The 13,243-nt window shown below is 46.2% G+C and overlaps 1 protein-coding gene and 1 pseudogene across 4 annotated transcripts in view; one reads left to right on the top strand and one right to left on the bottom strand.

The window, feature by feature from the left end:
• Mo25 (calcium binding protein Mo25) overlaps positions 1 to 13,243 on the top strand; it is a 171,359-nt gene that overhangs the window by 3,732 nt on the left and 154,384 nt on the right. The window lies entirely within an intron of this gene.
• LOC142573385 (uncharacterized) lies at positions 3,759 to 13,078 on the bottom strand (annotated as a pseudogene).

The raw sequence follows: 13,243 nt of genomic DNA, 5'->3' as shown, positions 1-13,243 counted from the left end.
CGACGATTCAATCCTTTTTTTTTTTCTAAATTCTTGGACGTTTCAATATTATTTCTCAAGTTGCGTCGCACTGAATAGTATTTGCTGGTATTCTGCAGCGTGCGATTTCCCGCTGCGTCTGTATTGTAATCCAGTGCATTAATTCATAGCACAAACATGACTACATGCCATGCTTCTTTTAATGTGCTTCTTGCCGCACCTTTCCATTCCACTGAACTTGCCAGTATCTAGCATCAACAAGTTCATAGACCAAACCGTCAAAACATTAGTCGTGCAGCAGACTCGGGCGAGCGTCTCAGTGCGCGTTTTCAGAACATCGCAGACCGGGCGCCGTAGCAGAAATCTTCCTCGCGTCTGTGCTTGCTGCATACCCGAGTTGTAGCCGATGGCTGTCTGCCGGTTCTAAGTTTCGCGAGCCAAGCTTCACTGAGCTTCTTGTCCTGCAGATACGTGTGAATAAGGCTGACACCAGGCTCTGTTGCGTACGTTTGGCACTGCGGCACCGAATAGTAGCCGACCATGCTGCACGCTTCGAAAGGCAGCCACTACCAATTATAGTGCTTTCAAATGTTGTCAAGCAGACACTCAAGGCGGGAAAGCCTCACCACTTAATCAGAACCGCAGCGCAGGTGGGACTTTCATTTTCAGCTTGCTTCGGCGCTTCTGAAGCAGCCGACGCGGCTGCTGTGCCCGCATGATCCCTCATGCCACGTCACGCCGACGGTGGCACCAGCTTTTCCAGTGGTGGAGCTCGCGCACAATAGTATAGGCAACATTATCACATTAGGTAAAGCAGCGTGAGAACCATATGTGTGTACACTGTACCTTATGCTTCAGGCACGCATTGTCCCCTGGTTTACAGTCATGGACAAAATGAATGGATCCCTGCTAGCATGTGCCATCATCGTGGCACCTATAGTGAGTAGCAACCTGAAGATTCAGTAGCAGGCACACCGCTGTCCATCTCGAGAGAAATTATTTAGATGCCACTGACGTTCGTTCATTTTCATGTCGTCACAGCAGAGGCAGACTTCAATTGTGGCTTCTCTTGGGAGTTGTGTTTTGGAGTTCCGAGCACAATGTGGTTTTGTAGGTGCAGGTTGTACTGAAGTTTGCTGCGAAGTATAAAGCCATGACTTAAAGGGACACTAAAGCGAAACAATAAATCAGTTTAGACTAATGAAGCATTGTTTGAGAACCCTGCAGGCAGTCATTTCAAAAAAATAGTTTGATTATTAGATGAGAAAATGAAAGTCCAAGTCACAGTATTTGAATTTCGCGCCGGTACGTCAGCGTGACGTCAGGAATTCCAAAGTATGTTTTCGCATTTGGGCCGTATTGGTTGAATAAAGGTTCCCGAAACTTGCCATGTTCAATATTTGGTTCCTTTAGAACACAATGTAGTCAATCTGTACAGTTATATATAATTAGTAGGCCCTAGAAGATGCCATCAAAATCCAAGACGTCACAGCCCCCAGGTGCGGGAACTTAAGTAGGCGTCGCCACCCGTATTTCGTTCTTGCGCTTTTTCTGGCTTACCAAACGTCTTATCATTGCAAGAGTGGTGTTTTTGGTGTTGTAGAACGGTAATTTACTGATGCAGAAGAAATCATTTTTCACTTTAGTGTCCCTTTAACTAGCTTTGGTAGCTGTGCAGTGCACATGACTGGGCTATATCAGTATTCGCTTTGTTTAATTTTTTTTTGCTATCACCTCAAGTACTGTGTGAGCTGTTTTTTTAATAATTGTGACATCTCTTGGGTCTGGCTTGAAATGATCAAGGCCATTGAACTACACTGCATCTTTGCAGACGGCTGAGTACCAATTCACAGGTGGCCAACATATGTTGTGAAGGTAAACAATGGGGCCCTACACTTCAATTGTTGTGAACAGTAGTGCATACCTACCAATCTTTATATTTGTTATAGGGACACCAATAATTTTGGGATTTGTTTGCATCCAGTTTCGAACAAAGCTGATTTCAAAAGGAATATGAGTACAGTCATGTACCAAATTTTTAAGATGTTTTCTTTTTTTGCCTTGCATTTGGCACCTGCTGCACCACCACCCACACTATGGAAACGTATTACAGTGAAGGAATTTCAGCCACCCTTACGTGAACATTTTATAAGCTTGAACATTTCGATTTTTCAGTGCCACAGATTATAGTAGCTGCAACTCCACAGCTTTGGTTGGACTCTGCTGTTGAGTACGAGGTTGTACGTTCAATTCCAAGTCGCATTTCGATTGGGGCAAAATGCAAGTATGCTCATGTGCCTCTTCAGGTCAATTTGAAAACGTGCAACATAAAGGCAATGCACTCTAAAAAAAGTTTACACCCATTGGGGCTTATCTTGTGTCTAAACAATAATCGTCATCTGCCTTGCTTGCGTTTCCTCTCTTGAAAACTCGGCGCTCACTACTTTCCTGTCGAGAATGCTGTGTCAAGCTGATAACACGCAAGCCGTCCATGACTAGAAAGTACTGGGCTCGCAGTGTTAAGAGAAAATAAACGTGGGCAAGACAGATCACAATTGTTTGGGGACAAAATTCAACCCAAACAATGTAAACTTTTTTTAGAGTGTAGTACACATCATATTCAGGGGCGGGAAGGTGGGCACCCACGACAAGAGAGTTCCTTCAGGGGCGGGGGGGGGGGGGGGGGAGTGACTTATGCATTGTGTTTTAACTATGTTTAACTGGCCTGAAGGCCTTCTAAACGCATCAGTGCGAATAAGCTATTTCAATATCGCAGTAAGATATAAATTAAACTTTAGCATATTTACACAGCAGTGCTTCTGCTAAGCAGCGCGTACATAAAAACAGTATTAAATAAAGAAAAAACAGGTACCCAGCAGCAACAAAATAGCATTAGTTAAGCAGATCACAGTATAGCTTCAAAAGAGTAGTTTCACAACAGGGGAGAGCTAACACCACTAAGAAATTTAAATATCAATTGCAACTTTTATAAGTATGCACTAGATTACAAAAAAAAAAAAATACACCCTTGTGGCACTGGCTGTTGATTCTAAATGTTAGAAATGGGGAAAAAAAATAACAAATAAGTATATGGGAAAATAATAACAAAAAACAAATAGAAGAAAGGAAAGAACTGCAAAAATAGACCACGCAATAGACAGTCAGTGTTGCATTTGGTCACACAGTACAGCAGGTTTGACAAGCTAGGCCACCGTCATGGCCTCGGACAGCACCCTATATAGAGTCTCTTTCAAAGCAATGACAGGGACAGAGGAGGAGGAGAAAAAAACTTTATTTTGCCAAGGAATTTGGGACCTCCCAGGCCCCCTGGGTCCCTGCACGACCCCACTGCACTCAAACGTTCATGTTTAACATGTCCATGACGCTGGCAGCCCACCTGGCGGCGATCTTCTGCCTTGCAGGGTCCATGGAGTGCAATGAGATCTCCCAGTCCTCCCAGGTATGGAGGAAGGTTTCATCACAACCACAGATGCCAATGCCTGCGCTGAGACAGTACACGACAAAACACTGCCGGGATTTATTTGATGGTGAAGCAGCTGTTTCAATACTGGTATAGGTATCAGTCCTATGTCCGTGCCGCACAATTTTTCCGTCAATGCGCCACAGGGAATCAATGGGGTATCATTGTACTGGCATACTAGTGCAGACGTACATGTCGATCGCTGTGCGCAGCATCAAACCTGTCGACAACATGCTGAAGATCTATCTTATCGACAAGAGATCGCTCGACCACAAGTACGGCTAGGTCGCTCAGACAGTTATTCGTCATGTTGCTGTGAAAAGTCTTCAATCTTCAAAGGCACGAAAATGTGTGCTCTCAAAGTGATGACGATGTTGGTATCGTCATGGCTATACCGGTCACCAATTGACCGACGGTCACCAATTGACGAGACGGTCACCAATTGCAGCAGTGTCCCCATCTTGCACTTTCTTTCGGCTTCAGTGCGCTGAAGAAGTTTCGTTACCACCTTTCACTCAACTTCAATGCTTTCGATGTCACCTGCATAGTGCTAGGCAAAAGGCTTGAGTAGGGAGATGTCCATAAAATTCTCCCTCCTGGGGTGGAGGGCGCTGACTCTGCAGAGTGCATCATTATTCTCCGCGAACCGCCTAGTCAGCTCCGCAATCGGGTGATCCAAAACGGGTAGAAAAACTTTGACTCTGAATGTTTCCTTTGAATCTAGCGACTATTCTTCAACTGGCCGTCCTTCGCTCAATACATACTGTTCTAAATGAAGCGGAAGGCACGTCATTCTATGCTTTTCTCTTTGGGACACCCCGTTCCCAGAAATGCTGCAGGTTTGCACCCAGACAGTGTCAAATGCTTTCTGCGAATTCATTTCGGAGAACTCTTCAATGACTGTTCATGCCTGACTAATATTGCAGTCTTTACTTTGCAATAGGTCCAAAAGAACCTTAAGGTGGCTGAGTACCTTGGTAAAAAGGCTTAAATGGAAGAGAAACTAGAAGTTCATTTGCTCAAGCAGACCCATAGCTTTGTTGCCCACCTGCTGTTTGTAGCGATAACTTCAGTGAGACATACAAGGATAGCACGAAAGCTTTTAATTGCCGCTGTGCAAACCGTTATCTGGCAGGCCCATCATGTATTGCTGAGACACTGCAGCTCTAACACTGGCAAAGACAACATTTTCTGCGTATCTACATACAGAGAGTGGATTGCAGATCCCCTCAGGAAAACATAGAGGCATATTCTAAAAGAGAGAAAAAAGAATCTTTTACCGGTTTTATCACTTTGCAGACACCCACGATGACTAGATTGAGGGGGTGGTTCACACAGTTGACGTGCACTGCCTGTGGCACTTCTGGCCTGAACAGTGCCTGGATGCCCCTTGAGGTGCCGCTCATGACACTCGCACCATCATATGTTTGAGCAATGCACAGCGGAGCATCAATGCCGCAGCTATTCAACGTTTCCCTTATGTAGCCCAGGAGTGACCTTGCAATTAAGTGCTCACCGTTATGGAATCCAAGAAACCGCTCAAAGGCAGTTCCACTAATGTAGTACCTTACTACAACTGATAATTGTTCCTTCTTGCTTAGGTCCTTGGTTTCATCGATCAAATGATGAATGTACTTCGCATTCCCCCTTCCACCATTCAGTTTTTTTCCGACAATATCGTCATATTTGCCAAACAAGTTCAAGAGCTCAAAGAAGTTTCCCTTGGAAAGCTCGTCGCACTCACTGTCCAATTGCACTGACGAGCACAGACAAGCATCGTCAGAAATGGTGCTGTACATAGACTCTTCAAGCAGAATCAAAATGGTGCACTTAAAAGGGTTTTCTTGTTCATGGAGCGACTTTGAATGTCTCATTGTTGAAGCAGAAAGCTCCGTGGGGACGCATTACTGCTTGGCCCGCTTGTTTGCACTAAAAAAAGTCGGCAGGGGACCTTTTCTGCGACATCCTGAGGCAACCTAAAGGTCCTGTGGCGTCTACCACGTTGGAGCCTCTTGCGGTGGCAAGATGGGTTGGCATTTCCTCCCCCCGACATGAGCACAGCTTGCAAGCAAGCAAACGAACTGACTGAAGTGGTTGGTGCCACCGCTACAGGGAACTAGAAGGCTAGAAGGGGTAAAGCAACAAGCGGAACGGCTGCGCCGTATCGCAAATGGTGTCCCCAGCGACGATCGTAACTGCAGTGCTGTCGTCACTCACTACTGAAACTCTTTTACGTCTCAATACAGTGAAGAGCATTTCTTAGACGTTTACCAGAGGCAGCCCGCCCCATTCATCAGCCTCCTGTCGAGAAGTCAACGCAGCTTTGATGCCGACTGTTGACGGGTCAAGAAAAGACCCTCTGGTACCTGAAAATGACAAGCTGAACTAATGGAGGAAAGGGGCCCAAGTTGACTACTACTGAAGAACAGCGCCGACCTTGGATTCCTAGGTTGCTATACGGTCACATATTTCATACCATCAGAGGCAGAGTTCGGCAGAACTGCGTAATATCCTAGGCCCGGGATATTGCAACTGATTCAACGTTTGGGATTGGCTGCGTTAGAGTCATCAGATTCACTAGTGTCGTCGCCTAAGAAAGACGGGTAAAAAGTGGAAACCTTTTATTCAGAGAAACTGATGTGCCCTGATGAGGTGAGACGTTTAATATGCTCCTACATGGAGTGGGTATGCGTACCTGGAGCCAGCATACATAATGTAAATCCTTTTAAAGTGAAGCTTTCCTTGCCTATTGCTTTGACTCCCAGTGCTGCTGCTGCTGCTGTCTGGCACACCGTGTTGGGAGGTGGTTCAGAGCGTATGTATACATGACAGGAGCGTGGCATAGAAGAATGACGACGCGAGAAACTCACTTGGATCTTTGCACTGCTTCAAATGTGCACAATACCCTCTGGAGCTCCGTGGGCGTGGCCACATTAGCCTTTTGACAGCACTAATTATCCGTGACCTCCACAAAAACTTTGCAGAAGCTGTACTGCTTACCTTTGTACTAATGTGCAAGACGAGAGGGTAGCTAGGTAGAATGGTAGAGAGGAGGGGGAGAGGAAGCAGAGATAGGGTAGAACAGATGCATTCGCTAAAGGAGTGGGTAACAGCCCTGCCACTCTTCGCTCGCAGTTCCCATTTAATGGGAAGGGAGGAGGGGGATATGGAAAAGGTGACATGAGAAGGCAACGAAACACTACTACTATAGACACGATGGCAGTTGCGGAGAAATGGGATAAATTTAACTTCAAGGTACGGTGTGGTACGTTTTTGCTATTTCTGAAAAATAAAACATCATGCAAATATGTCAAGCGGTCAATTTAGGCAAGGCGTGAAGAAAAAGAGCCGCAATAATTAAAGCGCACCACAGGTTCTAGGCAACACAACAGAAGTGGTCGCACGTCAAATCAACACTTCTGTGCCCACCACGGCAGCTCATTGCTTGAGGTCGCGGATCTGATCTCAGCTGCGGCAGCCACATTTCGATAGGGGGGGAAAACGCTTATGCACTTAAATTTAGGGACACGTTAAAGGACACCACGGTGCAAAAATTAATCCGGAGTCTGCCACTATGGCGTGCCTCATAATCCGATTGTGGTTTTGGCAGGTGTAGTCCGACAATTAAAGTTCAATACTTCTGCCACAATGCAATGTACCATGCAGTGGCATGGACAGAAATTGCGTCCGGGGGGGGGGCTAACGTTGCAGCTTGGCCTCCTCCTCATAGAATTTGTCATGGGATCAAATGCATGAATAACTGCATCGCCATTACCAAAAATGCTGGAAACGCATTATTGAACGCTGCGCACTCTCACGACAAGGAAAATATGTATTTTTTCATAAAAGAATGTACTCGTATGTCTCAAAAATTGTGCCCAAAATAACTGATATTAATGCTTCCATATTTTCTGTCTATTTAATAAGTAAAGAAAATATCACACGAAATTTAGAACTACTATATATCAGTTCGAAACCAGCAAAGCAGTGCATGCTGCTGATATGAAAAATCTAAAGACTACGAAAGGAACAAGTTGAGGACAAATATTTCGATGAAACTTTGTCATTCAAGAAATTTCTTTACATTTCTGTACATTGCAACGGCCAGGAAAAATCTCAATGACACTGTCCTTTATTACAGTGTATTGCACAGGAGCAGCTGTCACCAATCGTGTATTGTTAGTTGCACCGAAATTAAAGTCACAACAGAGAGCACATATAAAAAGCAGGAGTTCTGCAAAATATATGGGGGCAAGTCAAATGAAAGTGAGCCAATGTGAATATATGACAAACGGGGTACTTCATTTAAAAGTAGTCTCCATGAGCATTTAGACGTTTGTCCCACTGACTAACGAGTTGCGTGGTTACCGTCTCACAAAACTCCTTAGGTTGGCTGCTTTAAAAAGTCCGTAACTGACTCTTTCATGTTATCATCCGACAGAAATATAGTTCCCTTGAGCTGCTGCTTTTCTTTCTTATTTTTTTTTTTCAATTGCCCCTAAGTGAGGAAGTTGCAAGGCTACAGGTCTGGGCTTTATGGTGGATGTTGCAGCGTTTTCCACTTGAACTTTTCCAGTTTTGTATTAACCACATCAGCGGCGTGGGCACGGGCATTGTCGTGGAGCAAGATGACCCCACTTGTCAATTTTGCACGTCGTTTGTTCTTTATTGCGACACGCAGCCCATCTGGCGTTTCAAAATATCAGAAACGATTGATAGTCTCTTCAGGTTTAGTAAATTTGACTACCTAAAAAGAAGTCAACACCTTTCCCGCAGAAAAGATGGCCTTTGCTTTCTTTGGGGGTGGTGAATTGGGATGTTTCCACTGTAAGCTTTGCCGTTTTGTTTCAGGCTCGTAGTAGTGGCACCATGATTCTTACCTGGTCAGAAGTCGTCAACCCTCATTGTGATACCGGATCAGATGAGTCAAGGCAGCGCCTAATTTCGCCATCTTCTGGCCGTGGTCCAAAATCTTGGGCAGCCATTGCACACACAAGAGCCAATAACCGAGATGTTCATGAATTATGGTGTGACCCGAACCGTGACTGATACTCACACAACCTGCCAATTCATCGATGCTTATCCTGTGTTCTTGTCTAATCAGCTCATGAACCTTTGCAATTGTGTTGGGGGTGATTGCATGGTGGCTTTGGCCCAGTCTTGGATCATCTTTGCAGTCTTGGATCATCTTTGCAAATTTCACGTCCTTCTTTAAACTGTTTGCTCCACCGCTTCACAGTGGCCAATAAAATGCAATGTTTAACGTACACGGCAGCCATGCGGCGGCTAATTTCTTTTTGGGAAACACCTTCAGCTGTCAAAAGCCTCACGACTCCACGCTGTTCAACTTTTGGGGTGTCCATTATGTCAGACAACCATGTTCAACCCAGTGTATGAGAGCAATAAAGACCTTTATCCTTACTCTTGCATGTGACTTTTGTAAATGAGAGATGTCTGTGTTCTACACACATGCTTCGTACATAATGAACCGAACCATTATTGCGCAGGGTGGGTTGGCTCATTTTCATTTGACTCGCCCTCGTACATTAGAAATTCTAGGATACAATGGAATATACAAATGCTAAGATACAGCTTGATAAAGGGTAACAGAGTGTCACTGTAAGCAAAGTTAACTTCACGTATACACAAAAACTCGCAACAAGGCATTTAAATATACGTAAAGGTCTTCAATAATTCTACGTGTCTAAGAAAAAGTCACCGTATATAATGTGTCAAACAAGGCAAATAAACATGTTGCACAACCACAGATTCACAGATCACAGCATCCCCTCCCTGCCTTTCTCCCTTGTGCACACAAAACTGAGCCACCATCGTCGGCTCACCCATGCCACCCACCACCCGTAGCCCATTACTTCCCGCAAAAGAAGTAACAAAATCGAACTTTCACCATGCGACAATTTGTGGCACCGCAGCAATTTCTTTCTTTTTTTGTGAGGCGGGGGCACAAAAATAAACACACAAAGGAAAGCATGTTGGCCACAATCAAATGCCTAGTTGGGGCACCTAATGTGGCTACGGAAGAAATATCAAAGAAAACGTGAGACGCTTGGTCCACAGAGAACCATACGCATACTGCTCGTATCCTACACTGACGAGACATTTTCCGGAGAGGTTGCGCTCAAGTGAACGCTTTGTAACCTGTCAACTCGCCGCAGTGATGGCGGCGAATGCCAGGCGAAAACCCACTCGGCCTGAGAAAAATGAACGCGCATCGAAGTGCACTGCGCAGTAGTCGGGACAACACGAGAAGAGCACGTGTGCTCTGGCGGTCTGCGGGTAGTGAGAACAAAGTAATTGAAAAGGCTCAATGTGTCCTCGCGAATAAAAGTCAAAGAGGAAAATTAGTAAGAATGTAGTTACCTTTCCTGGCTTTAGTGTCTTGACACGGATGCTTTGGCGCAGGTGAAAAATAAAGATGTTCGTAATCTTTTCTGTGACATGACGACAAAAATGAACCACCGCATGTCTCATCGGACCTTGCTGTGTGCTTTATCAACTTGTCTGATAGTGTGTCCATATGGCTTGTCTAGTTGTATGGTCCAATGTACGATAAACAAGTCAGTGTACCTTTGGCGTTAAATGTTTATAACAACATTAAACCCACAAAGTTCCGGAATTGAAAATATAAATAAAGCACGACTTTAGAAATGTCAGTGCCCCTTTCGCATCAAAAGTTTGAGGTATTTATACGCATAAAGTTTCGCAGTTGAAACCCATGTGCTCCGTAGATTTCGCGGCCTCCGCAAGATACCGCGACGAACCCGCTCGCCATCAAAAAACCCTTGAAATTTTGGTCAGATGGGGCTCCTTGCATTATGTGAATTCCGGTGCATGGGCCCTGCTGCGAAATCCAGCCAGATTTTGTAATGGTCATGCTGAAATGTCTTTTCGAGCATGAACAAGACATTCTAGACAAAATCCAGCATGATTTCCGGCGCTGGGGGTTGTTTTGGTCGGCGGTGAATGACAGCACAGAAAAATTTCGGGGGTGGGGGGCTGCTGAAGCGCCATAAGCCCCCCCCCCCCCCCCACCCCCCACTGGCTACACCCCTTGTACCATGTGAGGCAAGGACAATACTCAGCCCTCTCGGAGGCTATAAGATATGGTGTACAACAATGCCTCAAGCAAACATCTCTCCCTGTGTTTTCTGTGTATTACGCAGGCAAGGAGCAGGAATGCACGCAAGGTAACGTTTGTGAACTCAGCAGGACGTTCGACCAAACATTGAAAAAATGAAACATTCGTTGTCAACATCACTGCTTATTATCGTCATTCAGAGCAAACAGCACAGAAAGCTACGCTTGCATCGATTCCCACAATGTGTGGGATCTGCATTACTTTTCCTTCATTCCTACTAGCGGAGATACTCGTGGGTGGGCTTGATGGATTCCTGGCCCAAACGCCACTTAGAGCTGCAACACCCCCAAGTGCGTCTGCATTACTTTACCGAGACTTTACCGACAGCCAATTAAGTTCGTGGAGCAGATGGCTGACTACAAGTGGTGTCGTCCTGCAAGGGTGGGTGGCTTACCAGGTCCTTTTAAAAGTAGGCAGTGCCGTCCTGACAGTTTTCTGTGAGAAAAGCTGCAGCTTAGAAGGGTCATGGCCTCTAAACTCGTTTAACCCCACTTGCAATTTTGTGGCTGAGGCTGTTACTGTACATCCGAGGCACGAACTTGCTGGTTCACACAAGCAGACTGAACAGTGAAGAAGTGTAGCCCATTTTAAATCTATTTAGAACCATTGGAACCATATTTATCATATTGCGGTAGCCCGCGTTGTATTTCAAGTGCCTATTCTGTCACAAATTGCTTGTGATCAGAAATTTTCTATAATAAATTGTTATGCTCAAACAAGGCCGTCCTTTGTAAGCGGTGCTGCACAGCATGGCACCCAAAGCTTCAATGGACACGCCGGGGAAGGTGCGCTTGAACAGTTTCCTGGCCATGACCAACACGCTGGCCCCTGTTCCAGCTACATGGAAATGGGGTGCCCACAGACTTCGAGTCAGCATGTACAGCTGCACAGACGACGGAACAAGGCCTGTGTGCCACATGTCGAAAATTGTCAGGTCCTCAGCCACAACATGGAGCCTGTTCGCGGGGGAACTTGAGCCTGCTGCCGCATGTCTCCGCCGCGCACTCTTGCGACTGCTACCCTGTCTTCGGGCTTGAACCTGGACTTGATCTACACTCCTGCTGCTGCTGTCCGCTCTTCATCCTCCCCCCTTGGCATACCATGCAAGGTGCCCAGTATTGTCACACGTGAAACACTGTGAGGGAAAGTGTTCACCACTACAGCGACTGCAGCTACTGCCCTTTGTCACCATCTTTTTGACCGTTGCTTCCTCCGATGGTGAGCCTGTCGCTCGTGCAATCTCGCAGTGTTGTCCAGCGAGGGCTCGGGAAGCTCCAGGAGTCGTGTCTGCATGGCGGGGTTTTTATACTGCAGACGAAACAGTCCCCGAGCAGAGAGTCCAGCTGCTCCCTGAAGTTGCAGCAGTTGCTAACCCTCTTAGTGCAGCGACGAAGTGCGAGAGGGTCTCTGCTTCCTGGCGGCTCCAGTTGTTGAAGTGGAACCGTTCCATTAATGTAGACGGTGCCGGGTTGAAATGCGAGCATAGTATGGTGAGCAGCTCACTCAGCGTCTTTCCATGTGGTGTGGCCAGCTTGAGGAGGTCGAGCAGAAGACTGAAGACGTGAGTCCCGTAGCTGGCCAGGAAAACGTCCCGCTGTTTGGCCTCGGGTGTGTCGCTTGCCCGGAAGAACCTGTGGGCTTGCTTCTCATAGACTGGCTGTACGAACCCATATTCCTCAAACATGCTCGAGCCTTCTGTACAGCGACATGGTGGCAGGAACGGGGGGTGGGGGTCGCTGCTCACGGCGGCCTGGGTCGATACGTGGGCACTCATCTCCAGTGTCATGATCCGCCCAGGTTAGTGAATGAGGGGGACTCAAGGCACCCTCCTTCAGAGTGATGCTTTGCAGCGTGGTGGTGGTGAACAATGACTGACCGCAAGCGGTTGTGCTCGTCAATGTTTATTTGGTGCAGTGACCAAATGTAGCCCACAGAGCCTGGCAGGCGAAGAAGATTATGTCCATGGGGGCTTCACATGTTTGTCGCATACACCGTATGAATTGGTTGCTCCCTAGACAGTTACGAAGATATCATCATGCGGTACAGGATAAAATAGTTCCTCAGTGTCCACAGATATTGCACAGTTTGCCCCCGGTACTCCCATCCTCAAAGTTTGCACAAGGTTGTCCAAATGGTTGAGCACGAAAGGGTCCTTGGTTTGAGCATTTTGAGTTGATGCTGAAGAAAAACAATGACATTGCACTGCTGACTATCTCTTTCTGTTATTATGGCTTGGATTTTTTGGCAAACTATACCTTGAGGCCATCGCCTTTGTATGACTTGACCTGCTTGCACAGTGCATCCAGTTCCATGTCTTTCAGAAGAGTAGTTGCCCTAGCCTTGTCCTTCGCAGGTGTGATGTCCACTTCCTTGAAGTTTTTTCTTATAGCTGCAGTGGCCTTCTCCTTGAACATATGCTTCGGGTGAACAACGAAACCCCCTTTCTTGTCGCTAAGCATTATTTCGAGGTCAGATTTCCTGAAAATAGCGTCGATGCATCGTAGAACTGAAAGGCCATCCGAGGTGCCTAGCGGAGTGCATCGTAAAATGTTAACGCTTTCGGAAAGACATTGATCCCTTTTGTCACTGGGTGATTTGTTAGCAATCTTATGGACTGCCGCCAG

The sequence above is a fragment of the Dermacentor variabilis genome, chromosome 2 (assembly GCF_050947875.1).
Source record: "Dermacentor variabilis isolate Ectoservices chromosome 2, ASM5094787v1, whole genome shotgun sequence".
In the NCBI taxonomy this organism is placed as follows: Eukaryota; Metazoa; Arthropoda; class Arachnida; order Ixodida; family Ixodidae; genus Dermacentor; species Dermacentor variabilis.
The sequence above is the reverse complement of the archived record's forward strand: the minus strand, read 5'-3'. Positions and strand labels throughout refer to the sequence as shown.